The 14,440-nt window shown below is 48.9% G+C and overlaps 1 protein-coding gene across 10 annotated transcripts in view; it reads right to left on the bottom strand.

Annotated features, from left to right (window-relative positions):
* TAOK3 (TAO kinase 3) overlaps positions 1-14,440 on the bottom strand; it is a 2,703,337-nt gene that overhangs the window by 1,709,802 nt on the left and 979,095 nt on the right. The window lies entirely within an intron of this gene.

Here is a 14,440-nt window from a genome sequence, read left to right as displayed (position 1 = left end):
ACATGAGCGGTCTAGACACTAAACCCAAAACGAGCACAAGGGTAGACAAAAGGAAAGAAAGACTGACCAGAGAGAGAGAGACTGGAGATGGAGAGGAGACCACTAACCGGGATGTAGAGACCTCTCCAGAGGCGTCTCCATCCGCTCTGCATGTGGCATACCAAAGGAAGAGTTGGAAGGAAGGAGGCCAGGCGGAAGCAAGCCCTGAACCAGGCAGCTGTAGAGCGTGCCTACAGCCACCCACACACCTTCCTTGCTGCAGAGCTGCCACAGAAAGAAATTACCCTGCAAGAGAGAACACGGGAGCAGGAAAGCATTCAGAGCTGCTTGAGCAGTCTGGAACAGGAGAGGGAGCGATGGTGAAGAGAGCATCAAGCTGTCCCGCTGGCACCGCTGTGGAGCCGTCAGAGAGACTGTCAGAGAGAGCTGTTGGAATGCCCTGTCCATGCAGATGTGACTCAGCATTGAGCCCGAAGGTACCGGGTTGTTTGGGAAGATTGGAAAAGCACAGGAAACCTGAGCAACAGCGTTTGGGACCCATATCCATATACAGAGAAAATTGAGTCATCAGAATACCTTGCAGGGCAGTGAACCAAATGTACGAGTGAGGAAGAGAAATGCAATCCATCTTTGTCGCAGCACCTGGAAGGAAAGCAAACAAGGTCTGCCAACCGGGGTCTGGGACCCGCATCTAAGAATAGAAGTCTGAGGAAGGGCGACATTCCCCCAACAGATTGGTGTTGCATCAGAAACCAGAAAGAAGTAAGGGGAAGGGAGATATTCCCCCATCAGTTTAGATTGAACTGTAACTTCAAAGAACCTTCCAATCCAGAACATTATACTTTGTTTTCTATAGGCACTTGCAACCTGCGGATAAGGACACATCCCCTCAAGGATCCTGTCCCACGTTGGTGATATTTATTTCATCATACAGAGGAAGGGAGCTAGTCCTTTGGACCAAGGAGACACAACTTTCTGTAGTCTAATTTAAAGTGTAAGGGACAGGGTGGCTGTGGCCACGATGGCGGGTTAAGTGGACGCGGAACTGCAGAGCTCCGTCCCGACCCGCTGTGAAAGTACCTATATGCTCATCATCTTCTATTAATTCTGTCCTAGAAAAGAAGTGGATTTGAAGGGGAAGTCCGGAAGAGTGCTCCAGCCCGGGGAAGACCTCAGAAGGAGCGGGAGCAGTGGGCGCCAGTGGCAGAAAATGGCGGGCGGGGCCGTCTAACGGAGGAGGAGGTGACCAACTGAGGACCCAGAAGGAGTGCTGAGCAGCAAGTTTGCTGAGCGAGACCTGGCGAGATTGGACAGCCCGGACTGGGCGACGGAGGAACCGGTCCACTGGCAGACGAGGCCGGAGTGACTGGCGTGGCGTCCTGCCCTTGACGGGACAGCGGGTGAAGAGCGCTGCCATGGATCCAGGGAGGAAGGGGAGCGTAGAGACACCGAGCGGGTCCAGGAGCCGGTGGAGGGAGGCTGTGAGGAGAGCTGGAGGGCCACCCGGAGTGGTGGGGCAGCGATTCACCCCGACAGGAGAGGAGACCAGAGGGTGGTGAAGCGCGAAACGGGGCAGGAAGAAAGGAAAGGAGGAGCACACAAACGGGAGGCTGCTCCCCCTGGAGAGGGCCACAGACAAGCAGGAGCACCCACAGGGGTGCAGGGAGCTGATTTGGCAGGGCTGTGCGCTCCCAGATTGGCAAGGGGGCCCGAAGCTCACCAACGACAAGGAACGGTGGAACCTCGATAGGTGGGGGGCCACGACAAGGTCACTTGCATGGAGAGCAAGGAATATACAGACCCCGTGGAAAGGACAGCGGGCAAGGAGGAGTGAGAGGGGAACACCCCCCTGGGGCGCTAAGAGGTACTCCCTACAAACCCACAGGAGCAGGAAGGGCCCCCACTGGGGGGCCAGGGAAGAACCAGTGGGGGGAGGGAAGAGAGAGGCACCAGCGAGTAGGGGCCCAGGCCATGCAGAAACTGGCGGAGTGGGTTGGGTAGAGCCAAGCTGACCTGCGCTAGGAGGAGGGCCGAAGACACACAAGGGGGTGGAGGCTTGCATTCAGGAACTCTTTGGAACCTTGGTAGAGGAAGAACAGGCCCATACTATCGGGATTGACAGAGTGCACAGAACAGGTCTTCGGAGAGCAGTGCCGGAGGCTAGGCCTACAGACATACTGGTGAAGCTCCATAAGCATACAGTCAAACTACAATTATTGGGAGCAGCAAGGAAAAGGGGAAAGATAACTGTGCGGGAATGTGAAATTCAACTATATGATGACCTATCCCAGATCACTCTGGCGAGAAGAAGGGCATTTAGGCCACTTATGGAAGAATTAAATAAGAGGAAAATGAGGTATATGCTACTGTACCCGACAAGGTTGCAGTTCCGCATGGGTAGCGAGGAAAGAACTGTCGCCCAGGTGGAGGAAGGCCCGAGAATGCTGGGGATGAACCAGAGAGAGTCGAAGGGAGTCGGACCGAACGGTCTCCGGGGGGAGAGGTTCGAGGAGTTGAGTCAAGGGGCCTCGGGGTGGAGCATGAAAGGCTCAAAGAAAACGTGAGGAGAGGTTAGGGAAATACTTATGACCACAGGACTCAAAAGCGGAGTGGTGGGAGGTGAGCTGGATAGGAGAAGGCGGGGAGGGGGGCAAAAGAGTTGGAGGCCCGCAGGTGGGGGCCATGTCAAGAACCTGGAAATTTGATCCAGGGAGACATATACGTAAGGAGGCGGGGGGGAATGTCAGTTCGGGGAGAAGAATGAAGCTGATGGAAAAGAGACTACCTAATCAAAGGGATCAAAGGGTAACGGGGTGTCATGGGGAGTATAACAACAAGGGGAAATGCATAAGTTGGTATCTTGGAATGTAAGGGGGATAAACAGTCCAAACAAGAGGGCTACTGTTTGGAGGGAATTAAACAAAGAAGAACCAGCGATGGTATGTTTGCAAGAAACGCATCTGGTCAAAGGGGATGAGGCACGTCTCAGACATAGGAATTATCCTGTACAGTACCATGCAATGGCAATGGCTAAGAGAGCGGGGGTCGTGATAATGTTACATAGATCTGTGCGAATGGAGGGGGTAAGAGTGCGGCGGGATAGTGGGGGGAAGATATGTGCTGATCAAGGGAATGTTAAGGGGTCAGCAATACACATTGGCATCAGTATATGCCCCTAACTAAGGGGAAGAGGGCTTTCTGCTTAGGTTTTTGGAAGAGGTGAGCAAATTCGGGGAGGGAGAGCTAATTATCTCGGGAGATTTCAATTTAGTGGCAGACGGGAGTTGGGATAGATCAGGGAGGATGAGGGGACACGCAATGTCTGAGTACTTGTTGAGGAGGTTCCGGGAAGTGGGGGTTAGCGACGTATGGAGGATGCTTCACCCGCAGGAGGACTACTCCTTCTACTCTCACGTCCATAAGTCGTACTCCCGCATCGATTATATTTGGGCAACTAAGCGAGTGATCCAAACAACTTCTAGGGCACAGATAGGAAGCCTGACTGACTCGGATCATGCAATGATCTTGGTACAATGGGATGAGGTACAAGTGTGGCAGGGGTAGGGGAGATGGAGGCTGGAGGAGTATATTCTGAGAGACCGGGTAGTAAGACAGCAGACGGAGAATGAGATTAGTTTATTTTCTGAGACATTGGCGAGGGGTGGGTATGGGGGAAGAGATGGGATAGATTCAAGCAGCACATTAAGGATCATTTATAAGGGCTGTGAAGGACTTACAAGAGCAGAGGTGGGAGGTAGAGAGGAAATTGAAGAGAGAAATCAGGGAGCTGGAATGGAAGGGAGTATTCATAAAGAATGGGGGACACCCAAGGTGGCTAGGAAACTTGCTCATGCGAGAGGCCAACTTAGACAGATAGTAAACAGGGTGTTGGAGAGCACTTTGCTGAGAAATAGGCAGAGGTTTTATGAGCAGAGACAAGAGAAACAAGGTGGGGGACAGTTCTAGCACGGCACATACAAGCAAAAGAACAGAAAGCGTATATAGAGGTGTTGAAGGAGAAAGTGGGGCGGACGGTTGGCGATGAGGAGGGAAAGAGGAGAGTGGTAAGAGAGAATTTATGCAGAACTATACAGGGAAGAGACAGTGGAAAGGGAGGAGCAGATGGGATACCTTGAGGTTTGGGAGGGTCCGTGCTTCACGCAGGAGCAGGTGGACAGACTGGAGAAGCCCATAGCATACGAAGAAGTGATGAGGGCGATTGCCCGATTAAAAGGGAAATAAAAGTCCTGGGGAGGATGGGTTAGCATCAGGATTCTATACATCCTACAGGGAGCCTCTGGGCAAAATTTTGACTGATCTATTTAACTGGTCCCAAGAATCAGGGGAGATTACCAGATCGATGAATATGGCGCAGCTAACCCTTATCCCAAAGCCGGGGAAGGACCCACACCAATGCTCATCATACCGCCCGATTGCATTGATTAATGTTCATGCTAAACTATACACGCAGGTAATGGCAGCCAGATTGGAGGGGATTCTGCCGGGGCTGGTGGACCAAGATCAAGCGTGTTTCATCAAGGGGAGGAGTACATTTGATAATATTAGGAGGGTGTTACATGTCATAGATAAGGCAGGAGGGATCAAGGGAGCCTCGCCGTCATGTCTGATGATGTTTGACGCCAAGAAGGTGTTCGACCGCGTCAATTGGGCCTTGCTGGAGCAGGTACTAGAAAGGGTCGGAATGGGGCCAATATTTAAGAAAATGACACAAGTGAATGGGGGATTGACGAAGGCCTTCCCGATAAGAAAAGGGACAAAACAGGGGTGTCTGCTGTCCCCTCTCCTCTTCGCCCTGGTGACAGAACCTTTTGCACAAAGGGTTAGGGAAAATGGTGATATCCTAGGGGTGAACTGGGCAGGGTGGCAGCATAAAATTGTGTTATTTGCAGATGACGTTATCTTGATGGTCACTGACCCGGAAAGATCAATACCAGCAGTCATGAGGGAGATACAAGCCTTTGTGGGGTCTCAGGCTTTATGGTAAATTTTGGGAAATCTGAGATACTAAACCTGTCCATTACCGATGAGCAGAGGGTAGTGATAGAAAAGGGTGGTCAGTCAAAAGGCCGATAAAAATATCGAATGACAAAAATCTTGAAAAAAAAATCTCGAAAAAAAAATCTCGAATTTTTTATTTATTTATTTATATGTATTTTTGGGGTCAGGTAAGTAAAAAAAGGGGGTAAAATAAAAAAAATGAAAAAAGGGGCGTTGGGGGGGGCACCCCCAATTTCGAAAAAAAAACGTATTGAAAAAAAATTCGATTTTGTTTTTTTCGAGATTTTTTGGTTCGACCTTTTTTTTCGTTATTTTTTTTTCGGTCTTTTCACTATAAACCATAGAAAAGAGCACTCCATTCCGCTGGGCGACTGGCTCAGTCACGTATTTGGGGATCAAACTAACGGCATGTATAAAGGGAATTGTGGGGGCAATCTATTCGAGTTTAGTCAAACAAATCAAAGCGCATTTGGAGAGGTGGAAAGTGAGCACATCATGGTTTGGAAGGATTGCAATTGCAAAAATGAATATATTGCCCCGGCTCCTGTATCTCTTTCAGGCAATTTTATTGCCAGTACCAACTAGAATACTGAGGGATAACCAGAACAGCCTCATGGGATATATATAGGGAGGGAAAAAACCAAGGATAGGGAGAAGGTTACTATTCAGGAATAAGAACAGGGGGGAAGTAGCATGTCCCAGTATAGTAAGATACTTTCAGGCAGCACAGCTGAGAGCAATGGTAGAGTGGGGGAGGACGGGTAATGAGAAGCACTGGGTGCGAATGGAGCCGGCAGTGGCGGGGACTCATTCATGGAAGATCGCGGGGCTAAGGGCAAGGGATAGGCTTTGTTAGGGAGAATTCTCTGTAAAGGCTAATTTCCCAAACCTAGTGAGTCCCCCAGCAGCCTTGCTGGATTTTTGGGGTTTATTTTTTTTCTCCTGCTAAGAGTGAGACTCTTTTATTCCCACTCATAGACATGATTTGAGGTGTTCCTTTGTCTTTCCATGTGTTTTATGGGCTATGGGGTCTTTTACTCCATAGGGTCTCATGTGTTTTTGATGTGGTTTACACAGCACCCTCCGTGCCGTAACCCAGGGGTGTCATAGCGACCCCCAAACAGACTCCATACCCTGGGACTGACTAACGTCTCCCAGGGCATATAAAGTCACCACTGGCTTTACTAGTCCCAAATTATGAACAGAAACCAGTACAAACCATCATATTGTGGACGTACTGGTCGGGGCAATTCAAAAGCCCCGGGGTCTGTTGTTCGAGGGGGCACGTCTCCGTCCCCCCTGATCGAGTTTTGGCTGGTGGCAGTGGATACTACTTTTTATATTCGACCGCGAATATATCCCTATGGGATTTTCCCATTGTTCGAGGCTACCAACTTTAATTATTTAATTCCTATAGCCTCGAACATACCGCCGGTTTATTTATTTAATATTAATTCACCGGTTGGTATTTTTTGCCAGAACTCGATTCTAAAATGGCGTTTGTGTTCTCTTCTGTGACTCCAACCCAAGTCGAGCCCTTTGTTCCACTTTTTGGCGGGCTTCTCCAAAGAAGCCTCCAAAAGTGGTGCCACTCTGTCTGGGTACCACAGGGGGCATGGGAGGGGGTTTAGGCACCCTGGACTGAGTTGCCTAAGCAACTCAAATTGCACTCTGTCCTGATTGGCCCAAGTGGTGAGCCGGCCGGCTCACCACTTAGCATGTTTGATTGACAGCTAGGCTGAATGAATGGGGGTTTGCTGCATAAAAGCAGGGCTTTGGGGACTAGAACTTCAGAAGTCGCCACAGGACCTAAGAATCCGAGGAGGGAGAAGCTGAGCCGACCTGCAATGACGACACCACCGGTGGAGCCCTGCTGAACCGTCTCACCACTTTTCCCGACGACAGAGGAGATCTCCAGTCCGGAGAGTCTTCTTCCAATGACTGGTGGGGATAACCAGTTTTGCCTTCTTTTCACCTTCCTGGAGCATCTCGTGGCCGCCTTGCCCGTGCCAAGCGCCCCGGCAACTGGAATACCACGGCTTACCACTACTGCAAAGAGAAGGGTAGTACCTTTTAACCGAAGAACTCCGCAGCTGGTTTCTTCCCTGGCAGTGCAACGACCTTCATCTTTCCTCCACGGCGAGACATCCTCTTCCTCTGGACGAAACACCGACTTGCACCCGCTGCCAGGAACAACTGCCCCCACTGGAGCTTCCTTCACACTTAAGGTACTGTGTCCCGCCTGGCTTCCCTTGCGACAGATCCTTCGGGGTGACAGTAAAGCCTCGACTTTCTAACCTGGGCTGGCCTGGGACAACCTAGCTAACTTTTCCTGACTTTAATTTCATTCTTTGTGTGCGAACTATCTACAAGACTCTTTGGGCATAACCCCACTGTGTGAACCTGGACCCCTTCTGCTTGCTCTCTCCAAGAGTGGGCCTTGCAATTGACTTCCTTGCTCTCCAGTAGAACTCTGCCTATCCTGCCTTACTGTGGTTCTTTTCAAAAGTATTGAAATTTGTGTGCTTCCATAACTCTGCCTTTTTCCCTCCCTTTTTAATAACTTATTAGAGTGCCATCTTATGTTAAGCGCTCACCTCTGTCTGAAAATAAGTGGTGTTTCTCATTAAGACTTGTCTAATAAGTAATTAGGGTTGTATATATATATAATAGTGACTGTTTGTTGAATTTAATTACCTCTTTGTGCTAGTGTAATCTGCAAGTGTGTCTTTAAATAAATAACTATATACTTTTACACCAAAGCTCTGGTCAGTGTTTGCTTGTGCTACTGTATCTCTGTACCTATTGTGTATACTCTATATACTGCCTAACTCTTCTTGCGGGAAGTCTGACTGCTCAGCCACAGCTACCAAGTGAATCTGTGTGGTACAGACTGCTACCAAGTGGGTTTACTGCCAAACACCTGTAGTCTTAAATCTTTTGCAGTGGTTCCTAAGGGAACTGCACAGGTTTCTGCCTAACAGGCTTGACAAGAAATTTGATAATGAGCGACTTGGTAAAACTTTGTGATCGGCTCAACAAGAAATATGGGCTGTCCCCCTGGCCATTGCCGGGAACTCCGATTTGTGGTAACTGTTACGCAGAATCCTATGCAGTGCCGTTAGGGACCACTGCACAAAATTAAGACTACAAGTGGTAGTACAATTTCAACTTTGGTACAAGCCTGTACTACACATTAAAAGTGGCAGCAATGGCTGAGCAGGCAGACATATCTCAAGAGCAAATGAGCAGTAGTAGAGATTACACAAAGGACTACAATTACTGTGACTCAAACAAACACTGACTCAAGGTTTCTGGTTACAAAATATGAGTAAATTTATTTTTAAACCATCTGTTCACAAAACACTTCACTTCTATTACATAAAACCACACTCAAAATATACTACACACAACCAATTCCTCTTGTTCAGGTCAATTCAGGTTAAGTACTTTAGACTCTGATAGACAAGTGTTTCAAAAGAAAGACCTTACCGGGGGTTAAAACGCTATCACTTTGTGACAGTAATGACAGTTCGGTCTAACGAAAAATAAAGTGTACCCGCGGAAAGTACTACACCCAAAGTTAAACACACTTAGCACAAAGAATGAACACAAGGGAATAGGGAAAAAAAATCATAGGCAATACTTTTGTCAAGGCAAATAGAATCAGAGGACACTTTCTAAAAAGTAGATAAAAGTCAATAGGCCTGCACCAGTGTCAAAATGGTGACAGGAATCCTGTTGTCGAGGATCACAAGGTTAGAACAGTTCATGATTCAAGATTGCCAGGAGTACTTGGAAATTGTCAAAGGGAAGCAAAAGTTATAAGAGGGAAGGAAGAAAGGGACAAGCCTTTGGTGAGGAAAAAGGGTTCAACTCAATTCTTCAAGGTCGGACACAGTACCTTATTCGTTTGAAGAAAGCTGGTGCTACGGCAGTTGTTCCTGGTAGTTCTGCAGACTCGCGGTTCCTGGAGCTGCAGTCATGGGGACAAGAAGGAAGACGTCTGAACCGATCTGCACTACCCAGGGATGAAGCCAGCAGCAGCGAAGCAACAATGAATAAAAGGTGCGCTCCTTTAAAACAGGAGAGGGCTCTTCAGATGCCTATTCGGACCACTACAGCTGGGTGCAGCAATTTCGACCAAGAAGGATTCTCTGGCTGTGGAAGGTGAGCTGGTTGATTCCACCAGGCTCAAGGGAAGAAGACTCCGGACTGGATCTTTTCTGTCGTTGAAGGGTAAATAGCTCAGGACTGCAGCAGGGCTTCACCGGGACTTGGGAGTTGCAGCAGCCGTCTTCTTCTCTGCTTCTCTTCGGTTCTTGCAGTTCCAGTGGCGACTCTGACTTCCAGCCCAAGAGTCCTGCCTTTTATGCCAAAATCCCCCATTCACACAGCCTGGCTGTCAATCACCCAGCAGGGGGTAGTCCGGGCCGAAGACAACCACCTCAGCCAATCGACACAAAGTGCGACGTGGGTCTCCAAGGAGACCCTGTGCAGGGGGTTACTAAACCCCTCCCTCACATTCAGCCCACCTAGACACCCAGACGCCAAAAGAGGGCTTTTGGGCAGAAGCCCGCCAAAGGACGGCGAACAAAGAAGGCAAACCTGGTTTGGCGCGAAAAGTAAAACACAAGAAGGACTTTAACAAAAAGAAATGGCGACTAAACCCGACCGGAGCCAAAATAAAATGTATTTGGTCAAGCGGGTTTATGTTCGAGGCTAATACAATAGCCTAAAACAGTACCATGTTTATATACTATAATCGCGGTAGAAAAGATAGGGTAGATACCACTGCCACCAGCCAAGTCTTAATGTTAAGGAAGCGAAACAAGGCTCCGAGAGGCACAGATAAAAAGGGGCAGGAATTAACCCTTTCCAATACTCCATGTAAGATGGGGTGTACTGGGTCTGCAGTTTAAAGTGACTATATAAAGTTAATGGCAACTTTACCTGTTTCTGGGGGACAGTAGTCAGCCCCAGAAAAATGGAGTCAGGGGGAAGTCTCAAAGACAACCCTGTGTTACTGCACTGAAGGTGCTGTGTAACATACACAAAAAGGGGGGCTCATGGAGTGGTGTGGCTCCAGAGCCCAATATCACACGAAAAGTAGAAATACACATGGCAAAACATATGTAAGAGTGGGAAAAAAGGCCCACACTCTTACCAGGTGGAAAAAATAAACCCCAGAAATCCAGCAAAGCTGCTAGAGGGACTCACTAGGTGAGGGAAATTAGTCATAAATGAGAATTTTCCCTAACAGTAACCCAGCTTTCCCACCGGGAAGAGAGTATAATAGATTTAAGCGATGGACAGATGGAGGAGTAAGGAAGGTGGGGGAGCTTTATGAGGGTACGCAATATAAATCATTTGCGGAAGGCAGAAGGGACAGGGGTCTGAAGGATGAAGATGAGTATGCGTATCGGCAATTACAGCATTGGGCAGCAGCGCCTGAGATGAAAGAAGGGGCAACAAGGGAGCACACAGAGTGGGAATAGTTGGTCCTGACCTCAATGGAGAAGAAGGGTCTGATCTCTGAAAGATATACGCTTCTGCAGGAGGGGGAGGAGGAGAGGGCACTGAAGGACAAATTGAGTAGAAGGAGAGGGATGGCATTCTCGGACAAGGAATGGGAGAGGGTTGTTGAAAAACTGGTCCACCTTTCACTCCTCGGTGCAACAAAGAGAATTGCAATACAAGGTGCTGCATCAATGGCACTACTATCCCGAAAAACATCATCGGTTCTATCCCTCGTCATCGTCGAAGTGCTGGAGGGGGTGTGACGAAGTAGGGACCAAGGAGCATGTCTGGTGGAGTTGTCACCGTCTCAGGCATTTTTGGCAAGAGATGAAGATGAAAGTACAGGAAATAATGGGCGTTTAAAGGGACTTTACGGGAACAGAAATTGTTTTGGGAACTAATTTACAGGGGAGGCAGGGGATGGAGGGGGGAAAGGGAAAGGCTATGGGCTAACTTGATGCATAGCAAAGCAATGGCAAAAACGCTGACCCTCCGTCTCTGTTGCAATGGTATAACGCGGTATGGGACACTGTGGATGTGGAAAAACAAACGGCAATATGAAGAGGCTCCCTTAGGTTATTCGGGAAAGTTTGGTCACCCCATACAATATGCAAGTAAAATATTTTATGCATTTGTACATCCCAAAGAGGTTGCAGGTTTTAGGATTCTTGGGTGAGGAAGAGGAGGACTGAGCAGCTTCAGCAGACCTGAGAATCTTGAGGTAGAGGGAAAGGAGCTGGCGGGGCGTGGGGGGTTAATGCTGAGACGGATACATGTGATGTGTTATCTATAGTTATGAGTGACAGTTTGTACTGATGTGAATTATGGAGAATTAATAAAGGTTTGGTTGGAAAAAAAAAAGGTGTAAGGGACAGAGATAGGATTGTGACATAGGACTGTGGACTTTGATTTCGACAGCCTGGTATTTGTAGTTGAGGCAGGAAAACTGCTCTTAGAGTTAGGAAAGGATAGGGTTTTCTTTTCATTGTCATTCATAAATAAAAGTCTTTACCAACCAACATACCCCCACTGAATCATTCATACTTCTACACCCTTACAGCAGCTCGGGTCCTGGTCCCTGGATCACTCCACTTCTTGCTACACTTGTCATGTTCTAGTTGCCCCTGGGTGAGGATACACCTCCTCCCACCTCTGAAATATGCCCTGGACTGACCTGGTCCTGTGGAACCTACCTGATCTCGATGGCAAGTAGGGAGAGACTCTTCACCTTTCTCTGTCTCAAGCCATAAAAAAGATATCTGTGCATCTAACCTATCAGCCTCTCCTCATGCCTCTGTTCTAACTCTACAACCTCCTACTTGGCAGAGGGTACCCGCTCTCGGTCTCTACAACCTCATCAATTACTCTATATGCCCCTCCAGAATCCTCAATACTCTTCTCCAGATGTACTAGCCTTTTACCACTTCACTCTTCAATAACCCTTTCTAGACAGCCTCCTCAATACTCCTTAACAAATGGTAAGAATTATTTCTCCTTCTAGCCTCTTCTAGAACTCTGTCCCTGCAGCCTCCATTTTCCTTCAGCAAAATCTCCTCTCAAAATCCCTCCCACCCTCCAGGTGCCACAAAACACATTCCTTCAACTCGTACATGATTCTAGGCATAGGTGGATCTTCTGGTCCACGGGTCATCCTGCCCTGGAGTTGAGGGGCATACTTAGATAATGTTTGGGCAGTGGGCCTCTTCACTATGCAAGGATCCTGAAACCTTCTTGCTACACCAGTTTTACGGTTTAAGTTACTTGCCTGTAACTATTGTTCTCCAGCATGGGTCTGGCATGGATTCACATACAAATGAATATTCCCAGTTGTCAGGCTGGGTATCCTCTGTAAAAGGAAAAATAGTTTCACTTTCCCTTTAAAACTATTTATTTCCTATAAACCAATCACTGTCCTCTGGGTCCTACTTCCCCCATCCAATGACAGTCCTCTCCGTAAGTGCCGCCTCTGGCAGCCATCTTCAGAGGGGCAGACGGGAGGGTATGCATGTGAATCCATGCCAGATCCATGCTAGAGAACAATAGTTACAGGTAAGTAACTTAAACCTTCTCCAGCATGGGGTCCGGCATGGATTCACATGCTCCTAAATGACAAATATATAGCAGTACAACATTACACAACCACAGGAGGTGGCAAGGCTCAACCGAAGCAATGAACTCTTACCTCTGGAACCGACTCACTTCAAGCGAACAGGTTGCGTAGCACTGCTTTGCCGACTCTGGACTCTTCCCTGGAATCCCTGTTGACGCAGTAGAACTTCATGAAGGTATGCGTGGACCTCCATGTCACGTAGCAGCCCAGCAGATGTCCAGCAGGGGCACACCAGACAGGAACGCTGTTGTTGCAGCGATCGCGCTGGTGGAGTGGGCTCTCGGACAGCCGGTCAGCGGTCGGTTTGTCAACCGATGACAATGCACGATGCAGCCGGAAAGCCACCTTGAAATGGAAGCCTTGGACAAGGCCTTCCCCTGGTTCAAAGGACCAAAGTTCACTAACAGTTGTGAAGTATTCCAAACACTCTTTGAGCGCAGGCACGAACAACGTCCAGCGAGTGCAAGGCCCTTTCCGTCGGCAAAGGAGGCTTCGGGAAAAAAACAGGTAACACCAAAGGCTGGTTGAGGTGGGATTCCGACGGAACCTTTGACATGAAAGAGGGGCGCATACGCAGTACCACCCTTGGTTCAGTGAAAGTCAGGTACGGTTGTTTGCAGGATAGGGCCTGGATCTCATGGCCACAAGGAAAGCCGTCTTCCACGAGAGAAACATGAGTGGGGCCTGATGCATAGGCTCGAAGGGGGTCATATGTACCTTGTCAGAACCACAATGAGTTCTCATGCAGAGGCAGGAGCCTTCACCAGCGGGAAAGATCAAAAAAGTCCTTTGAGAAACTCCTTGACGAGCCTGTGGGACCAAAGGGAGGATCTTCCTGGGGATCTGGTGTAGCGCGAGATGGCTGCCAGGTGTACCTTGATGGTTGCATGAGTCAGTCCAGCTTTTGCCAAGGACAGCATGAATGGAAGTATCTGTGGACCTGCGACCCTCAGAGAGGTAATCTTCTATGACCGGCACCACATAGCAAAACGCTTCCACTTATGGCCGTAGCACTTCAAAGTTGACGACACCCTGGCCTTGGCGAATTTTTCCCTGCAGTCTGCTGGCAACTCATAACCTCCAAACTCTAAGGCTGCAGGAGTCAAGCCTTCAGGTTCAGCGATCCTGGGTCATGATGAAGGATTGTGCCTCCCTCTATGGTTAGAAGATCCTGAACAAGCAGCAATTTGACTGGAGGCGGTGCTAACAGGCTGAAAAGGTCTGGGTACCAAATCTGCCTCAGCCATGCCGGGGAGACGAGTATCATTTTGTATTGGCACTGTGAGTGTGTTGATGACTCATAGCAGGAGCAAGAACGGAGGAAAAGCATACAGAAACAGCCCTTCCCACGGGAAGGAGAACATGCCCTCCCCATGCTCCTCGGCTCGTGGAATCTGCTGGCAAACCTCTGGCATTTGGAGTTTGCCACTGTTGCAAACAGATCGATCAGGGGTCTGCCCCATTAGACGAACAGGCGGTCCACCTGATCCTGACAAAGCTCCAACTCATAGGAGGAGCGCAGTTCGTGGCTGAGGGAGTCTACAATGGTGTTCTTGACTCCTGCCAGGTGTAGAGGGACAAGGAACATCTCCTGTCCAATGGCCCAGTGCCACAAGTCCTGCGCTTCCTTTGAGAGCACTGGGGATCGAGTGCCCCCCTGCTTCCTGATGTAGAACATGGTGCTGGTGTTGTCCGTGAAGATCCTCACCACCTTGCCTTTCAGAGATGGTAGGAAAGACTTGAGGGCCCAAAACACTGCCTGTAGCTCCAGGATGTTGATATGCAGATCTT

This window comes from Ambystoma mexicanum, chromosome 10 (genome assembly GCF_040938575.1).
Source record: "Ambystoma mexicanum isolate Mex_15411 chromosome 10, UKY_AmexF1_1, whole genome shotgun sequence".
NCBI classification, from domain to species: Eukaryota; Metazoa; Chordata; class Amphibia; order Caudata; family Ambystomatidae; genus Ambystoma; species Ambystoma mexicanum.
This window is presented reverse-complemented; position numbering and strand designations above follow the sequence as displayed.